We start from the raw sequence: 19,733 nt of genomic DNA on the forward strand, positions 1-19,733 counted from the left end.
TCAAAGAATACCATCATTATTAAAGTAAGCACTGAATAAATGCGATTGAATGAATGAATCCCCAAAATGCAGTCAAATTGGTATTATATCCAGTATCAGCTGAGACCATGACAATACAATGTATCATTGCAAGAGGCCCAGACAGATTAAATAGTTATGGTCTCTCCACCACCTACTAGGATTGGGCAATTGAGAAGTTCTGAATCAATTTTCAAGAAGGCTTATGAATTTACAATAATAATTGAAGAAGAAGCTGATGGAGAGAGGAGTTCAAGACTGTGAAGAGGTTTTCAGAAGGAGTTAACCTGAAGAGAAGAAGATGATTTTTGTGCAACCCAAATCAGCAACACAGGCCTAGGAGTCAGAAGGACTAGAATTATTTTATTAATGATGGACATATAGCTATAATTCTATTTATTCTGATGGTTTTGACACCTATCTACTTGTTTTGTTTTGTTGTCTGTCTCCCCCTTCTAGACTGTGAGCCCATTGTTGCGTAGGGACCGTCTCGAAATGTAAATAGTTCTAGTCCCAGGTATGCCACTTGTCTGCGGTGTGACCTGGGCAATTCAGTTCACTTTTCTGTGCCTCGGTTATCTGTAAAATGGAGATTAAGACTGTGAACTCCATGTGGGACATGGACTGTCTCCAACCTGATTACCTTGTATCTACCCCAGTACTTAGAACAGTGCCTGGCACACAGTAAAATAATAATAATAATAATGTGGTATTTGTTAAGTGCTTACCATGTGCCAGGCACTGTACTAAGCACTTGGGTGGATACAAGCAAATTGGGCTGGAAACAGTCCTTGCCCTGCATAGGGCTCACAGTCTTAATCCCTTTTTCACAGATGAGGTAACTGAGGTCCAGAGAAGTAAAGTGATTTGCCCAAGGCCACACAGCATTCATTCATTCATTCATTCAATCATATTTATTGAGCGCTTACTGTGTGCAGAGCACTGTACTAAGCGCTTGGGAAGTACAATTTGGCAACATATAGAGACGATCCATATCCAACAACAGGCTCACAGTCTAGAAGGGGGAGACAGACAACAAAACAAAACATGTGCACAGGTGTCAAGTCATCAGAATAAATAGAAGTAAAGCTAGATGCACATCATTAACAAAATAAATAGAATAGTAAATATGTACAAGTAAAAGAAATAGAGTAATAAATCTGTACAAATGTATATACATTCCAGGCCAGGGGGAGGACGTGGGCCGGGGGTTGATAGTGGGACAGGCAAGAACGAGGCACAGTGAGGACGTTAATGGCAGAGGAGCGGAGGGTGTGGGCTGGGCTGGAGAAGGAAAGAAGGGAGGTGAGGGAGGAGGGGGCGAGGTGATGGACAGCCTTGAAGCCATGAGTGAGGAGTTTTTGCCTGATGCATAGGTTGACTGGTAGTCACTGGAGACTTTTGAGGAGGGGATTAACATGCCCAGAGCATTTCTACACAAAGATGATCTGGGGAGCAGCGTGAAGTATAGACTGAAATGAGGAGAGACAGGAGGATGGGAGATCAGAGAGGAGGCTGACACAGTAATCCAGTCGGGATAGGATGAGAGATTCATTCATTCATTCAGTTGTATTTATTGAGCGCTTACTATATGCAGAGAACTGTACTAAGCACTTGGGAAGTACAACTTGGCAACATATAGGGGCAGTTCCTACCCATCAACAAGCTCACAGTCAGTGACGTGTCCAAGGTCACGCAGAAGGAAAAAGCCGGAGCCATGATGAGTGCCTAGGTCTCTAGGCCTGGACTCTTTACCCTAGGCCTATTTAATTTAGTCAATAGTATTCATATGGATTTCAGATTATTTTCCAAAGATTCCGGAACAGATCTCAATCTGTAAATCTATTGAAAAACAAGTAGATGGGTGTCAAAACCATCAGAATAAATAGAATTAAAGCCACATACACATCATTAATAAAATAAATATGTACAAGTAAAATGAATAAAGTAATAAATATGTATTAATAATAATAATGATGGCATTTGTTAAGTGCTTACTACATGCAAGGCACTGTTCTAAGCACTGGGGAGGTTACAGGGTGATCAGGTTGTACCTCGGGGGGCTCAGAGTCTTAATCCCCATTTTACAGATGAGGTAACTGAGGCACAGATAAGTGACTTGCCCAAAGTCACACAGCTGGCAATTGGCGGAGTCGGGATTTGAACCCATGATCTCTGACTCCAAAGCCCGTGCTCTTTCCACTGAGCTATGCTTCTTCTCTACAAATATATGCAAGTGCTGTGGGGAGGGGAAAGGGGTAGGGCAGAGGGAGGGTGAGGAGACGATGGGAGGAGAGGAGGAGAGGAAAAAGGGGACTCAGTCTGGGAAGGTCTTCTGGAGAAGAGCTTTCAGTAGGACTTTGAAGGGAGGAAGAGAGGTAGTTTGGCAGATGTGTGGAGGGAGGGCATTCCAGGCCAAGGGAAGTATGTGGGCCGGGGGTTGACGGTGGGACAGGTGAGAACAAGACACAGTAAGGAGGTGAGCGGCAAAGGAGCAGAGGGTGCGAGCTGAGCTGTAGAAGAAAAAAAGGGAGGTGAGGTAGGAGGGGGTGAGGTGATGGAGAGCCTTGAATTCATTCATTCATTCATTCAATCGTATTCATTGAGCGCTTACTGTGTGCAGAGCACTGTATTAAGCACTTGGGAAGTCCAAGTTGGCAACATATAGAGACGGTCCCTACCCAACAGCGGGCTCACAGTCTAGAAGGGGGAGACAAACAACACAACAAAACATAGTAACAAAATAAAATAAATAGAATAAATATACACAAGTAAAATAGAGTAATAAATATGTACAAACATATATGCATATATACAGGTGCTGTGGAGGGAGGAAGAGAGCTAGCTTGGCGAATGTGCAGAGGGAGGGCATTCCAGGCCAGGGGGATGAGGTGGGACAGGCGAGAACAAGGCACAGTGAGGAGATTAGTGGCAGAGGTGCAGAGGGTGTGGGCTGGGCTGGAGAAGGAGAGAAGGGAGGTGAGGGAGGAGGGGGCGAGGTGATGAAGAACCTTGAAGCCGAGGGTGAGGAGTTTCTGCCTGATGCATAGGTTGATTAGTAGCCACTGGAGATTTTTGAGGAGGGGAGTAACATGCCCAGAGCATTTCTGGACAAAGACAGTCCGGGCAGCGGCGTGAAGTATGGATTGAAGTGGGGAGAGACAAAAGGATGGGAGATCGGAGAGGAGGCTGATACAGTAGTCCAGACGGGATAGGATGAGAGCTTGAACAAGCAGGGTAGCAGTTTGGATGGAGAGGAAAGGGTGGATCTTGGCAATGTTGCGGAGCTGAGACTGGCAGGTTTTGGTGACGGCTTGGATCTGAGGGGTGAATGACAGAGCGCAGTCGAGGATGACACCAAGGTTGCAGGCTTGTGAGACGAGAAGGATGGTAGTGCCGTCAACAGTGATGGGAAAGTCAGGGAGAGGGCAGGGTTTGGGAGGGAAGACAAGGAGTTCAGTCTTGGACATGCTGAGTTTTAGGTGGTGGGCAGACATCCAGATGGAGATGTCCTGAAGGCAGGAGGAGATGCGAGCCTGGAGGGAGGGGGAGAGAGCAGGGGTGGAGATGTAGATCTGGGTGTCATCAGCGTAGAGATGATAGTTGAAGCCATGGGTGCGAATGAGGTCACCAAGGGAGTGAGTGTAAATCGAGAACAGAAGGGGACCAAGAACTGAACCTTGAGGAACCCCCACAGTAAGGGGATGGGAGGGGGAGGAGGAGCCTGCAAAAGAGACTGAGACTGAGAATGAACGACCAGAGAGATAAGAGGAGAACCAGGAGACTGAGAGCTCACCTCCTCCAGGAGGCCTTCCCAGACTGAGCTCCCTCCTTCCTCTCCCCCTCCACCCCCTCTTCATCCCCCCGCCTTACCTCCTTCCCTTCCCCACAGCACCTGTACATATGTATATATGTTTGTACATATTTATTACTCTATTCATTTATCTTACTTTTACATATCTATTCTATTTATTTTATTTTGTTAATATGTTTGGTTTTGTTCTCTGTCTCCCCCTTCTAGACTGTGAGCCCACTGTTGGGTAGGGAGCATCTCTATATGTTGCCAACTTGTACTTCCCAAGCACTTAGTACAGTGCTCTGCACACAGTAAGCGCTCAATAAATATGATTGATTGATTGATTGAAGGAGGTAAGGCGGGGGGATGGGGAGCGGGAGGAGGGGGAAAAGAAGGAGGGGGCTCAGTCTGGGAAGGCCTCCTGGAGGAGGTGAGCTCTCACTAGGGCTTTGAAGGGAGGCAGAGAGCTAGCTTGGTGGATGTGCGGAGGGCGGGCATTCAGGCCGGGGGAAGATGTGGGCCAGGGGTCGATGGTGGGACAGGCGAGAACGAGGCACATGGAGGAGGTTAGCGGCAGAGGAGCAGAGGGTGCGAGCTGAGCATTAGAAGGAAAGAAGGGAGGTGAGGTAGGAGGGGGCGAGGTGATGGACAGCCTTGAAGCCGAGAGGGAGGAGTTTTTGCCTGATGTGTAGGTTGATTGTTAGCCACTGGAGATTAGCCACAGCAAGTATTCAGCTGCTTATATTTAAAATGGCTTATTAGGAAAGTCAAATATGTACTGAAAAACATAAGGGAAAATGTGTAGCTCTGCCTTGTCTGTCTTATATCTGTTCTGGGCATGAGCAGCCTCAGCAGGCAGGAAAGCTCTTTTTTGTTGGTTGTATATTGGGTGTATAATAGTAATGTTATTTACTGAATGCCCGGTACTGAGAATTTGGGAACATGCAACAGGAGCAAAAGCGGTCAATCAGTGGCATTAATTCATTCATGCATTGTTGTATTGATTGAGTGTTTATTGTGTGAAGAGCGCTTGATCACCACTTGGAGAATACAACAATAGCGAGACACAAAGGACAACTATATATGCAGACACACACATGAAGCAGTGTGGCGTAGTGGATAGAGACTGGGAATCAGAAGTTCTGCCTCGTCCTCTGTGTGACCTTGGGCTAGTCACTTCACTTCTCTGGTCCTCGGTTACCTCATCTGGAAAATGGGGTTTGAGACTGTGAGCCTCATGTGGGATGGGGACTGTGTCCAACTCAGTTTGCTTGTATCCACCCCAGCGCTTAGTACAGTGTGCAGTAAGCGCTCAACAAATAACACAATTATTATTATTTTATGAACTATTGGGGCCCTCAAGTGTTTTCTCATATGTTTCACCATTTTGGGGTGGTCCTTTGTGTATGCCCATTTTTCTTTTCCCAGCCATTCTCTATTTCTCCTGGTGTTATTTTGGTCAGTAATGTCTTTGTAGCTTTTTTTGGGAAAAGATTGTTTAGCAATTAGAATGTATTCCTTCTCAAGTCCAAATTTGGCGCAAATCAATCTCTCTTGGTACTGAACTGTCTCTGTGGACAATGTTTTGTTGTCTGTCTCCCCCCTTCTAGACTGTGAGCCTGTTGTTGGGTAGGGACTGTCTCTATATGTTGCCAACTTGTACTTCCCAAGCGCTTAGTACAGTGCTCTGCACACAGTAAGCACTCAATAAATGCGATTGAATGAATGAATGAATGAATTTTTGAGGAGGGGAGTAACATGCCCAGAGCGTTTTTGCACACAGATGATCCGGGCAGCGGCATGAAGTATAGATTGAAGTGGGGAGAGATAGGAGGATGGGAGATCAGAGAGGAGGCTGATGCAGTAATCCAGCCGGGATAGGATGAGAGATTGAACCAGCAGGGTAGCAGTTTGGATGGAGAGGAAAGGGCGGATCTTGGCAATGTTGCAGAGTGAGACCAGCAGGTTTTGGTGATGGAACGGATGTGAGAGGTGAACGAGAGAGCAGAGTCGAGGATGACACCACGTTTGCGGGCTTGTGAGACGGGAAGGATGGTAGTGCTGTAAACAGTGATGGGAAAGTCAGGGAGGGGGCAGAGTTTGGGAAGGAAGATAAGAAGCTCAGTCTTATACATGCTGAGTTTTAGATGGTGGGCAGACATCCAGATGGAGATGTCCTGAAGGCAGGAGGAGCTACGAGCCTGGAGGGTGGGAGAGAGAGCAGGGGTGGAGATGTAGATTTGGGTGTCATCAGCGTAGAGATGATAGTTGAAGCTGTGGGAGCGAATGACTTCACCAAGAGAGTGAATACAGATAGAGAACAGAAGGGGACCAAGAACTGATCTTTGAGAAACCCCTACAGTAAAGGGATGGGAGGGCAGGAGGAGCCCACGAGCAGACAATTGGTAGAGCAGGGATTAGAACCCATGACCTTCTGACTCCCAACCCTGTGCTTTATCATCATCAGTTGTATTTATTGAGCGCTTACTGTGTGCAGAGCACTGTACTAAGCGCTTGGGAAGTACAAATTGGCAACATATAGAGACAGTCCCTACCCAACAGTGGGCTCACAGTCTAAAAGGGGGAGGCAGAGAACAAAACCAAACATACTAACAAAATAAAATAAATAGAATAGATATGTACAAGTAAAATAAATAAATAAATAAATAAAGTAATAAATATGTACAAACATATATACATATATAAATTTATCCACTATGAATGCTTAACAAATACCATTAAAATAAATAAAATAAAATAAACAAGGTGGAAAACCCACTACCTCAGTCAGCAGTATAACCTACTTTTCCAGCCTCCTACAAAAACTCAATCATACTACATGATAATAATAATAATAAATAAATCAATCAATCGTATTTATTGAGCGCTTACTATGTGCAGAGCACTGTACTAAGCGCTTGGGAAGTACAAATTGGCAACACATAGAGACAGTCCCTACCCAACAGTGGGCTCACAGTCTAAAAGTCTAATAACTGTGGTATTAGTTAACCTCTTACTCTGTGTCAAGCACTGTACTAAGCCCTGGGTAGATCTAAGATAATCAGGTCAAGCACAGTTCCTGTGCCACATGGAGCTACCAGTTTAAAGTGGAGAGAACTAATATTTGAATCCCCATTCGTACAGATGAGGAAACTGAGACTACCAAAGTCAGTGACGTGCCCAAGGTCACACAGAAGGAAAAAGTCAGAGCCATGATGAGAGCCTAGGTCTCTAGGCCTGGACTCTTTACACTAGGCCTATTTAATTTAGTCAATAGTATTCATATGGATTTCAGATTATTTTCCAAAGATTCCGGAACAGATCTCAATCTGTAAATCTATTGAAAAACATATTCCATGATACAGCCATTCATAACAGCACATCTCAAGAAATGCTACCCAACTGTACCATAGGTTATGCCTGTAGGGGTGTTTAAAGCAGGGCATGAACTATGGATGAGAGTGTAACTATTTTTCCATTTACTGATACAGTCCTTGCCATCAGACATTGAACTTGCTTGTTATTGTAACATATTTAAGATACCTTGAGCCTGAGAGACCTCTTGAAGGAAATATCAGTAATATTGTTTTCTCTTTTCTTTCATCCATTAAATCTCTCTGAACACATCTGCTTCGGTACTTGATATGCATGGTCAGTCGAGGGAATGCAAAATCCTACATGTGATTTACAGGATCAAACAACATGGATCTTACTTTCAGGTCTTTGCAAATGGCATATTTTATTAAAAGCTCTAGCGATGCAGGCATTTCTTCTCCACTATGGGATCCTCCGTGTTAGAACCAGACATATGTTTCTTGATGCTGATTACTCACTCTAGCTTTGGTGTTCTGTTCTATCAGCTAGATAATGAAACACTTAATGAGCCCTGCCTCTGCCACCAGATCGTATTATAAAGCAGTCAATTAAGGTTGTTTACAAGACATCTCAATCTGTCCCCAGCCCCAAGAAGTTCAGGTCCGTCACCTCAACAGTAAGGGTCAACAATAGCAGCTCACCTACTTGGAATGATTGAGTGGAGTTGACGCTACTTAGAAGCATGACTTTGAGAGAAGTGATATCATTATTATTAGTATTATTATTATTGTTATTGTATGTGTTAAGCAGTGCTGTTTTCTCAGAACTGGGTTAGATGAAAGTCTACCAGGATGTACACAGTTCCTGTTCCACCTGGGGCTCCTAGTCTAAATAGCAGGGAGAACAGGAATTGAATCACCATTTTACAGATAAGGAAACTGAGGCCTACAGAAGTTAAGGACATACCTGAGCTCACAGAGCAGGCAACTGGCAGAGGCAGAATTAGAACCCAGGTCCACTGAATTCCAGGCCCGAGCTCTTCACATTAGACCACACTGCTCCTCTGCTTTCTCATCCCTTCCCTTCAAATCCCACTCTTGCTTATCTGAATGGTTAAGCTGAAAGGGACTTCAAAAGAGACTGTACTTTTCTAGATATGCTTATATTCATTCATTCATTCAATCGTATTTATTCAGCACTTACTGTGTGTAGAGCACTGTACTAAGCGCTTGGAAATTACAGTTCGGCAACAGATAGAGATAATCCCTACCCAACAACAGGCTCACAGTCTAGAAGGGGGAGACAGACAACAAAACAAGTAGACAAGCATCAACAGCAACAAAATAAATAGAATTGTGGATATATGCACATCATTGATAAAATACATAGAATAATAAATATGTACAAATATACACAAGTGCTGAGGGACAGAGTAAGGGGGTAGAGCAGAGGGAGGGAGTAAGCGTTATGGGGAGGGGAGGAGGAGCAGAGGAAAGTGGGGGGATCAATCTGGAAAGGCCTCCTGGAGGAGATGTGCTTTGAAGTGAGGAAGAGAACTAGTTTGGTGGATGTGAGGAAGGAGGGCATTCCAGGCCAGAAGTAGGATGTGAGCCAGGAGTCGACGGCAGGACAGGTGAGAATGAGACAGAGTGAGGAGGTTAGCGGCAGAGGAGTGGAGTGTATGGGCTGGGCTGTAGAAGGAGAAAAGGGAGGTGAGGTAGGAGGGGGCAAGGTGATGGAGAGCTTTAAAGCCAAGAGTGAGGAGTTTTTGCTTGATTTGAAGGCTGACAGGCAACCCCTGGAGATTTTTGAGGAGGGGAGTAACATGACCAAAGTATTTCTGTAGAAAGATAATCCAGGCAGTAGAGTGAAGTATAGACTGAAGAGGGGAGAGACAGGAGGGTGGGAGATCAGAGAGGAGGGTGATGCAGTAATTCAGTCAGGATAGGGTGAGAGACTGAACCAGTAAGGTAGCGGTTTGGATGGAGAGGAAAGAGCAGATTTTGGCAATGTTGCGGAGGTGAGACCGGGCAGGTTTTGGTGACGGATTGGATGTGTGGGGTGAATGAGAGAGCGGAGCCAAGGATGACACCAAGGTTGAGGGCTTATGAAACGGGAAGGAGGGTTGTGCCATCCACAGTGACAGGTAAGACAGGGAGAGGAGAGGGTTTAGGAGGGAAGATAAGGAGCTCAGTCTTGGACATACTGGTCAGGGCCTAAACCATCCAGACCCTGCTGAAAGCTTTGCCTTTTCAAGAAGGATTTAGAACTGAAGATGCAACAGCTGAGGGTCATTCAAGAACCCTCTTGAGATAGTAGAAGAGTTAGAAAATGTTCCTGAGTTACAAAGGCCTTGCCTGAGTGGTGATTCAGCTTCAGTCTGCTTTCCCAAATTCAGTCAGTCATCAAATGGTATTACTGGGTGTCTCTTCTGTGCAGAACACTGCACTATGAACTTTGGAGAACACAATATAACCGAGTTGGTAGATGTATTCTCTTCCCACAAAGACCTTAAAAATTTCTTATTTCATGAAGAGGAAATGGTATTCTCCATAGGACTCATGTTTTTCCTTGGAAATCTGCTCTTATTTATTATAATCACATTTATTCAATCAATCAATCAATCATATTTATTGAGTGCTTAATGTGTACAAAGCCCTGTAATAAATGCTTGGGAGACTACAATGTAACAACAAGCAGTCACATTCCTGCCCACAGGGAGCTCACAATCTAGAGAGACAGACATTAATATAAATAAATAAATATTTACTGGATGTGCCTCTTTATTCTCCCATGCACATCACTAGTAAGGTTTATTGAGTGCCTACTGGGGCATTGAACTAGACCCTTGGGAAGTACAAAATACAGAAGTGACACTTCATCTTCCCATAAGAAGCTTACACTCTAACAGAGAATATGGACATAAAAAAAAAGTTATAAATGGAGTAGTCAAAATTTCCATCCTGCCACTTGCCTACTGAGTAATCTCGGAAGAGTCATTTAACTTATCTGTGCCTCAGTTACCTCATTTGTAAAATGCAAATAAAGATTGTGAGCCCCATGTAGGACATGGATTTTGTCCAACATGGGTAGCTTGTATCTTCCCCAGAAGTTAGTACAGTGCCTAGCACAAAGCAAGCACTTAATACTTTGTCTCTGTCTCTCTCTCTCTATATATATATAGGGAGAGAGACAGAGACATATATGTATATATATATACATATATATACATATATTTATTTATTTATTCCATTATATATATAATGGTATAAATATAGATCAAAAGCAATAAATGGGAATAAATAAATTCCTAAATCCTTAAACTGTTTGATGGGTTTAAACCACTTAGGGTGATATGCATTAACTAGGGCAGGCTTGTTAAAAGATTTGTGAATTTAGGAGGGCTCTGAAGTGTGGAGACACAAATTTGTCAGTCAGAAACAGTGGGAGCAAGGGACAGAAACAGGAGACTCAAGAGCAAAATACAGTTAGGACATCATCTTGGGGAGGAATGAAGAGAGCAAGTTGGAGAATAGCAGGTGAAGAGAACTGAAAGGTGAGTGGAGCGAGTTGTTGGATAGTAAGTTCTTGATATGGAAAGATGTGGGAAACCAGCGAAAGATTTTGAAGGGAGTAGAGAGGGCTGACACAGAAAGGAAAAGGAATCCTCCCTCAGGGACTAATACTATCTTTATTTTGTTGGATAACACCAGGGGAAAACAATAGCTGCAACACTGATTACTATAAAGCTGCCTGGAGATGATGGAAAGAGCGGTGCTCAGCTGATTACATTAATGTAAGAGTGCATTAGCTTAATGTATTCAAGGTCAAGGAGTCTGCATCTCGGTGTTGCTAGACAGGAAACTTTCAAAATATTAGGTATGCAGGCAACAAGTGCCATGATTGATTTTTGTTAGGGAATTAATCTGCCAAGAGGTGTCGTCTAAATAGGCTGCGTTGAGTTATTTCTTTAATTCAGTTGGAAAATCAAAAGCTAAGAACGGGGTTCCAGGCTCACTGGTTACTTGCCTCCATAAATGTTTCATTTATTAACTGCTGCCACTATCGCTGTGACTGTTGCTATGACTTGATCATTTGGCCTAGGTTGTGTAACACACATTATCTTCAGTAAATGCAGAACAGGGGAGAAAAAGAAAGTGAGAAGGAGCAGAGGAGTTGAACACTGATGTCTCTGGGTGGAGTTCCATCGCACCCGTCATTTCATCCTCGTTCTGTAAGCTGTTTTTTAATGCTGAACTGAGGTTCGTGGGCAGCAACTTTGCGAACAGATGCCTTGCTCATTTTTTAAGACCGGGCTTGGAGAATTTATGCATTGTCTCCTGCTGGGAGTGCCACAAGGGCAGTCTGCTTGAAGCTTGGCAAAGTCCAGCAGAAGCTGTTTCCATTCCATTTACCACATGCTAAGATTTGAAAAATGCACAGGGGTCTGAAGAGGGGCTCCCTTGTTTCATGACCATAACAGATTGCCTGTCATTTCACATGTGGCTCATTGCATAGTCACTTCCCATCCTGTCCTCCTATGTGCTGAATTTGGTACTGTTTCATTTCCCTCCCTCTCCCTGGTCTTTCGTCTGCTGCTGGGTTTTGGTTTGGAGTGTGGAGCCAGGGCCTGGATTTATTTTTTGGTGGGAGAGGCGGACGGACATTCCTTGCCTAATCCCAGATTGAGATCGATAAGCATCGGGAAATTCCAAGCTGACATGCCCAAACACTGACTTCTTTCCACAATTTCTCTAATGATGTTAATAATGTTGGTATTTGCTAAGTGCTATGTGCCAAGCACTGTTCTAAGCACTGGGGTAGATATAAAATAATCAGATGGTCCCACGTGGGACTCATAGTCTTCATCCCCATTTTACAAATGCGGTAACTGAGTCACAGAGAGGTTAAGTGGCTTGCTCAAGGTCACATAGTTGACAAGTGGCAGAGGGGGGATTAGAACCCACAACCTCTGACTCCCAAGCCCGTGCTCTTTCCACTAAGCCGCACTGCTTCTCCAGCCACGCTACTTCTCCATGCTGTTTATACCATGAGGTACAGCCCCTCTAAATGAAAGAGACTTTTAGAAGTGAAAGCAAATGCAGGTTTACCTGTTTTCCTTTGGGTTGAGGTTCACTTCAAAGGGAAATAAAAACAAGGTAGAGCATTTATGCAAAAGAAGGTCTTCCCGTTCTTTGAATAGAAATATCACCAAAAACAGCAACCTCTTGATCTGCCATTAAATAACATTCAAATGTATCTGTAAGCTCATTATGAACAGGGAACCTATCTACTAATTCTGTGATATTGTACTCTCCCAAGTGCTTAGTACAGTGCTCTGCACATAGTAAGAGCTCAATAAATATCATTGATTGATTGATGGACATGCTCTTATAATAATTATGGTATTTATGAAGCACTCGCTACATGCTAAATCCTTGCATAGATAAAAGATGGTCACATCAGATACACTCCTTGTATCACATTGGGCTTCCCAATCTGAGAGAGAGGGAGAGCAGGTATCTTACCCCCATTTTACAGTCCAGAAAACTGAAGCACAGAGAGGTCAAGTGACTTTCCCAAGGTCACACAGCAGAACATTGGCAGGTCTGGATCTCCTGACTCCCATTCCATGCTCTTTCCACTAGATCACAAGAGATCTTAGCCCACTGCATCTTTGCATTCTGAAGAACTTGAAGCTTCATTTCAGCATGTCACTAATCTCCCCTTTTTCCCTTCTTACCACCCTCCAATGGCTGCAGATTAGGTCTATCACCTTTAGGTTTTAGTCCAAGAGAAACCAACATCAACATTTGAACTGGGGATCCCTGCCCATCTCTGGAATGACTTTTAGCTTCATCATAATTCCAGGTAGTGTGTTGGAATGTAAAATAGCCTGAATGTGATTCCTGTGGAATTATGAAATAATAATGCGTAAAAGTTGTCCTAAATAAATTGTGCACTGATGGAATCATAACCTAATCTCCAAAAAGAATAGTGAGAGAAATATATATATAAGGACTTTGAGATGAGGCGCATTGTGGTCTGTCTGATATGAAGGAGTAGGGAGTTCCAGATGGGAAGGAGAGTGAAAACAAGGGGCCTCTGGAAGTTTAGGGTGTTTTTTATAATGGAAATCAGACAGATCACTACTCTCCCCATCTCAAAGCCCTTTAAAAATCCTATCTTCTCCAGGAAGCTTCCCCTGATTAACATCTCATTTCCCTATCCTATTCTCCCTCCAGTCTGTATCAACAAAGCACTGAATTGTGAGCCTTCTAAGCTCTTTGATATTCACCCAGCCCCATAGCACTTCTGTATATATCTTTATATTCTGCCATTTCCCCTAACCTTAACTTATTTTATTGTCTGTCTACCTCACTAGATTATAAGTAGGGATCTGGCCTACCAACTCTCTTATATTCTCCCTAGGGCTTAGTATAGTGTCTGAAATTAATGGTAAGTAAATACTATTAATTGATTCATAAAAGAGATGAAAATAATTAAGATAAAAGTGATTATCTTATCACAGGAGTGGTTAGAATATGTAAGAGTTGTTTCTTGGCCTAGTCCTAAAGTGATAATGATGGTATTTGTTAAGCACTTACTGTGTGCCAAGCACAGTTCTAAGCAACGGGGTAGATATAAGGTAATCAGGTTGTCCCACGTGGAGTTCACAGTCTTAAGCCCAATTTTCCAGATGAGGGAACTGAGGCACAAAGAAGTTAAGTGACTTGCCCAAAGTAACACAGCCGACAAGTGGCAGAGCTGGGATTAGAACCCATGACCTTTGATTCCCAAGCCCATGCCCTTTCCACTAAACCATGCTGCTTCTCGTAAGGTGAGTTTGGACTCTGGTATTCATTATTTAAAAACTAAGGAGGATAAATCCAGTGCCCATTGTGGATACATGTTAGAATTTTACTCTGGGCTACAGAAGGGCCTTCAATGAATAAGTGCTTGACAGAGCACCTTCTCACTCTGAAGGATCTAGTGTGAAAATTCAGGTAGATTTCTCATCTCTCTGTAGATGTTATGAGGTTCTAAATTCCTTTTTATTCCTTTACTTTATATTCATTAGTGGTGTCATGTATCTTCACTGATAAGCAAATCAGTCCTTGAAATTTTATGTAACTAATATTTTGTTTCATTTATTTATCAGATTAAAATATTGACAATTGACCATGTTCCATGCAATACTTTCCTCTTCAATAATTCCTGCTTCCTTCCAGGTTGTCCCTATATTTACCAGTCCCTTGGGTGTGGGCCAAATCTGCCGGTAGAGGTGGGGAACCCTCCAGAGAAGAGGTCTCGAGTGTAACCTTGATTAATGTGAATTCCCAAACCATCCAGGGCAGATTGCTTCCCATATGCACGTGCACACAAAAATCAAATATCCATGGTGGTAATGCAGGAGTCTTTTCTAGCATAAGGAGGTGTGTGAACGGTGAGGGGAATGAGGACCACTCTTCTGGCCCACCAGGACCAAATGCAAGCGGGGCACCCTGTTCCTGGGTAGCCTATGTTGTTTTTGTGTTTAATGGCCACTTCTTTACTAAATTTAACTGTCTCTACTCTATCCCAATCCTTACCGACCTCTTGTAAAAACCTGAGCCTCTGCTATTTTCTTTGATCGGACTCTTTGATCACTTGATCATCCACCTTTTACTCTTTCCTGTGCTGTTGCTGCCTCCCAGGAGAATCACCTTTGAAGCTTTGGTTTAGACCTTTCCATTCTGGGTAGCCGTTTATGGCATAGCGCTAAGCTACATCACCCTTCACAAACTCTCCTGCCACAATAAGGTGTCAATTTATAGAAGAGATTAGGTCTAGCACTGAGCTCTTAATCTTCCACACTTCCAACTTGTTGCCAACTTGTACTTCCCAAGCGCTTAGTACAGTGCTCTGCACACAGTAAGCACTCAATAAATACAATTGATTGATTGATTGACAACAGGGGGCCTAAGGCATTTTGGGTCAATCATGGCAACCCACTGATGAAGGTGTCAGGAAACAGGAGCAGCAGCTGGAATGCAACCCTGAGGCTGAATACTGAGACACCCTTAAAGCTTCAGTCACACCATGTCACACTGCTCAGCAGTCCAGCTGAGAAAGCTGGTCATGACAGGAGCAGGGGACAGACAACTCTGAGGCTTAGGAAATTCATGTGATATGTGAAGCAGCATGGCCTAGAATAGCACAGGCCTGTAGGTCAGAACGACCTGAATTCTAATCGCAGCTCTGCCTCTTGTTTGCTTTATGACCTTGGACAAATCACTTCACTTCTCTGTGCCTCCATTCCCTTATCTGTAAAAGCGGGATTTATTATTTTAATTATTATTATTATAATGGTACTTGGTACACTTACTATGTGCCAAGCACTGTTCTACGCACTGGGGTAGAGACAAGGTAATCAGGTTGTCCCACGCGGGGCTCACAGTCTTAATCCCCATTTTACAGTTGAAGGAACTGAGGCACAGAGAAGTTAAGTGACTTGCCCAAAGTCACACAGCTGATGAGTGGCGGAGCAGGGATTAGAACTCGCAACCTCTGACTCCCAAGCCCGGGCTCTTTCCACTAAGCCACATTGATTTAGGCTGCGAGCCCCATATGGGAGAGGGACAGTATCCAACCTGATTTGTTTCTATCCAGCCTAGCACTTAGTTCAGTGCTTGGGACATAGTAAGTGTTTAACCAGTACCAGAATTACTAATGTTATTATCATTATTCTGTAGCCATGACACACAGAGAATGAAGTCATTGAGCAGTAGGAGAGAGAGCGAGAGAGAAATCTTCCCAGAGTATCCAAGACTTCCTTCCCCCCACCCTGGTCACCCCCACTGCACTGGCCACCACCACTGCCCTCCTACCAGATTTTACCAGGACCTGAGAAGGAGGACTTAAATCTGATTAACATGGACCCCGAGTCTACTCTAGTAGCATGTTTAGGGTCCTCCCAGCAGCACTGTCAGTCAATCAATCATATTTATTAAGCACTTACTTTATGCAGAACACTGTATTAAGCAGCTCTGCGATAGTCGGTAGACACATTCCCTACCCACAGTGAGCTTACAAGTCCAGAGGGAATGACAGACATTAATATAAATAAATTACAGATAAGTACATAACTGTCATGGGGCTGAAAGGTGGGGTGTGAATAAAGGGTGTAAATCCAAAGGGTAATGCGGAAGGGAATAGGAAAAGAAGAAATGAAGCTTAGGGAAGGCCTCTTGGAGGAGATGTACTTTTAGTAAGGTTTTGATGGTGGAGAAAGTGGTCACCTGTCAGATAAGCAGATTTATTTGTAAAGATTTATTACTCTATTTTACTTGTACATATTTACTATTCTATTTTGTTAATATTGTGCATATAGCTTTAATTATATTTGTTCTGATGACTTTGGCACCTGTCTACATGTTTTGTTTTGTTGTCTGTCTCCCCCTTCTAGACTGTGAGCCCGTTGTTGGGTAGGGACCGTCTCTATATGTTGCCGACTTGGACTTCCCAAGCGCTTAGTACAGTGCTCTGCACATAGTAAGTGCTCAATAAACATGATAGAATGAATGAATGAATGAATAAGCAGGGGGAAGGAAGTTAAAGGTCCGAAGCAGGGTGTGAGCTAGGAGTCAGTGACAAGATAGGCAAGAGTAGGCTGGCATTAGAGGAGCAAAGTGTGTGGATAGGGCTGTATTAGGAAATTGGGGAGGGCAAAGGGATTGTGTACTTTAAAACTGATGGTAAGGCATTTCAGTTTGATGTGGAAATGGATAGGTAGTGACTGGAGGTTCTTGAAGAGTGGGGAAACATGGACGGAATGTTTCTGAAGAAATGATCCAAGCAACAGAGTGAAGTATGGTCTGGAATGGGGAGAGACAGAAGGCAGCAGAGTCAGTGAGAATCTGATGCAGTAATCAAGGCAGGATAGGATAAACACCCAGATTAATATGCTTAGGCTAGTCACTTAACCTTGAGAAGCAGCGTGGCTCAGTGGAAAGTGCATGGGCTTTGGAGTCAGAGTTCATGGGTTCAAATCCCGGCTCTGCCAATTGTCAGCTGTGTGACTTTGGGCAAGTCACTAAACTTCTCTGTGCCTCAGTTCCCTCATCTGTAAAATGGGGATTAAGACTGTGAGCCCCCCGTGGGACAACCTGATTACCTTGTAACCTCCCCAGTGCTTAGAACAGTGCTTTGCACATAGTAAGTGCTTAATAAATGCCATCATTATTATTACCTCAGTTCTCCTATTCATTCATTTAATTGTATTTATTGAGCGCTTACTGTGTGCAGAGCACTGTACTAAGCACTTGGAAAGTACAATTCAGCAATAGAGACAATTCCTGCCCACAATGGGCTTACAGTCTATTATCATTATTCTTCCTGTGTTCTGAAGCCAGGGCTTCAGGTCTCTGCTTGTTTCAAAGCATAGAGATTGAAAAAATAAATACCACTATTGTAATTATTACATTATTAAGTATCATTCATTCATTTTCATTCAATCTTATTTATTGAGCATTTACTGTGTGCAGTGTAGTGTACTAAGTACTTGGGAAGTACAAGTTGGCAACATATAGAGACGGTCCCTACCCAACAATGGGCTCACAGTCTAGAAGGGGGAGACAGACAACAAAACCAAACAAGTGGAAAAGTGTCAAAACCATCAGAATAAATAGAATTATAGCTATACACACATCATTAATAAAATAGAGTAGTAAATATGTACAAATAAAATAAGAGGCCTTCCCTGACTAAGTGCCTCTTTCCTCTTTCTATCAGACATTGTACTAAGCACAGGGGTAGAACCAAATATAATCGCTGTCAGATGTGACACTCAAAACTACAAGGAAGGGAGAGCAGATATGTTATCCCTATTTTACAGATGAGGGAGTGAGGCCCTGTGAAGTACAGACCTGCCCACCATCACCAAGCAGTATAATGGCAGAGCTGGGAGTAGAACCTGGGTTTTCCTGAATCCCAACCCCATGGTTTTCCATTAGGTCATCCTGGAGACACTTTAAGGAAATCAGATAGGGAGCCCTTGGCCAAAACATCAGGAAAAGACAGTTAACTTTGGTTCTTAGGTAAACAAGGAAACAACACCATAGTCAATGCATCACTGCAATAGGGAGGAAAGAAAAGGAAAAGAATGGGCAGACAAAAATCATGTGGTTGGTTGAAGTATTAAGATTTTTAAACAGAAAGCACAGACCCACAGATTCTGGGTGAGATACCCTGCAGGGAGACAAGAAACAGGGCAAAGAGCTTGGGACAAATACAAGAAGCCAAAGAGATACAGGAGGGAAAGAGCAAAAGGAAGAGAGGCAGAAAAGTATGTTGCCAACCTTGTACTTCCCAAGCGATTAGTACAGTGCTCTGTACACAGTAAGTGCTCAATAAATATGATTGAATGAATGAATGAAAAGCGGAATGAGCAAAAGGGAATGTGATGGCTAACACAGAGAGAGATCAGGAAACCAATAACAAAAAGAAAAAAACGCGCACACACACACACACACACAGAAATATAGAACACTAGGAACAGACGAGAGGAAGCAAAGAGCTAAAGTCACAGGTGGAAGGCCAGGGAATCCCAGAAGCAATGTCTACCTTGCAAGCCTACAGCCTGAATACACTGAGTAAGAGAAAAGAGGCAGTCTTCACACAGTGAGCGCTCAATAAATGCCATTGATTGATATGAAACAGTGAACAGGCAAAAGAATCAGTCATTAAAGGACAATTAAAGAAATATGAAGCTCCACAACCCTCAAAAACAAGAAGTGAAGCCCAGAGCTCAGAAGACGTCTCTTCTAGAAGGAACAGAAAATGAAAGACAGAAAATTCAATAAACCACTCTACCAAAACCACTTGAGCTTTATTTGTACGAACTAAGGAAAAAACAAGCCACCTAAAACATCACGCACAATGGTCACATTGACAAACCTAGGCACCTGCAAGAAAACACTCAAGGAGACAGAACTGACACAGGACAGGCCTGACTTTCAACAAAATTGGAAAAGCGCTGGTGAGAGGGGAGAGTGGGGGAGTGGGGTGGGGAGAGAGAGACAGAGAGAGAGTCAGAGAGAGAGAAAGAGAGGGAAAGGGAGAAATAGGGAGATCTTTAAAATTCCATGGATGTTTCACCAGTCTTGGATAACTACAGAGTGAGTAACCGGTACTTACTTTCTTAGGTAAACAATCATACTTCCATATATAATATAGTGATGGAGAACAGTATTAACCTGAAAGAATCACACATCAGCTTTTCCACAGGATAGTCACTACTGAATCCGTTGCCTCCAAAAATTTGAACAGCGTCACTAGCCAACTGGTTGATTACGTCTCCGGCAAATGCCTGAGCAGCAGAGGCATAATAGGTATTGCAACGCCCAGAATCAACTTCCCAAGCAGCTCTCTGGTAAACCATTCTAGCTAATTCAACTTTCATGGCCTCTTCAGCCAGCAAAAAGGATCACGGCTTGGTGATCGACGAGTAATCCCACTTAGACTGTGAACCCCACAAGGACAGGGATTGTATCCAACCTAATTAACTCATAGCTACCCCAACACTTAGTACAATATCTGTCACATAGTAAGCACATAACAAATA

Source organism: Tachyglossus aculeatus, chromosome 4 (genome assembly GCF_015852505.1).
Source record: "Tachyglossus aculeatus isolate mTacAcu1 chromosome 4, mTacAcu1.pri, whole genome shotgun sequence".
NCBI classification, from domain to species: Eukaryota; Metazoa; Chordata; class Mammalia; order Monotremata; family Tachyglossidae; genus Tachyglossus; species Tachyglossus aculeatus.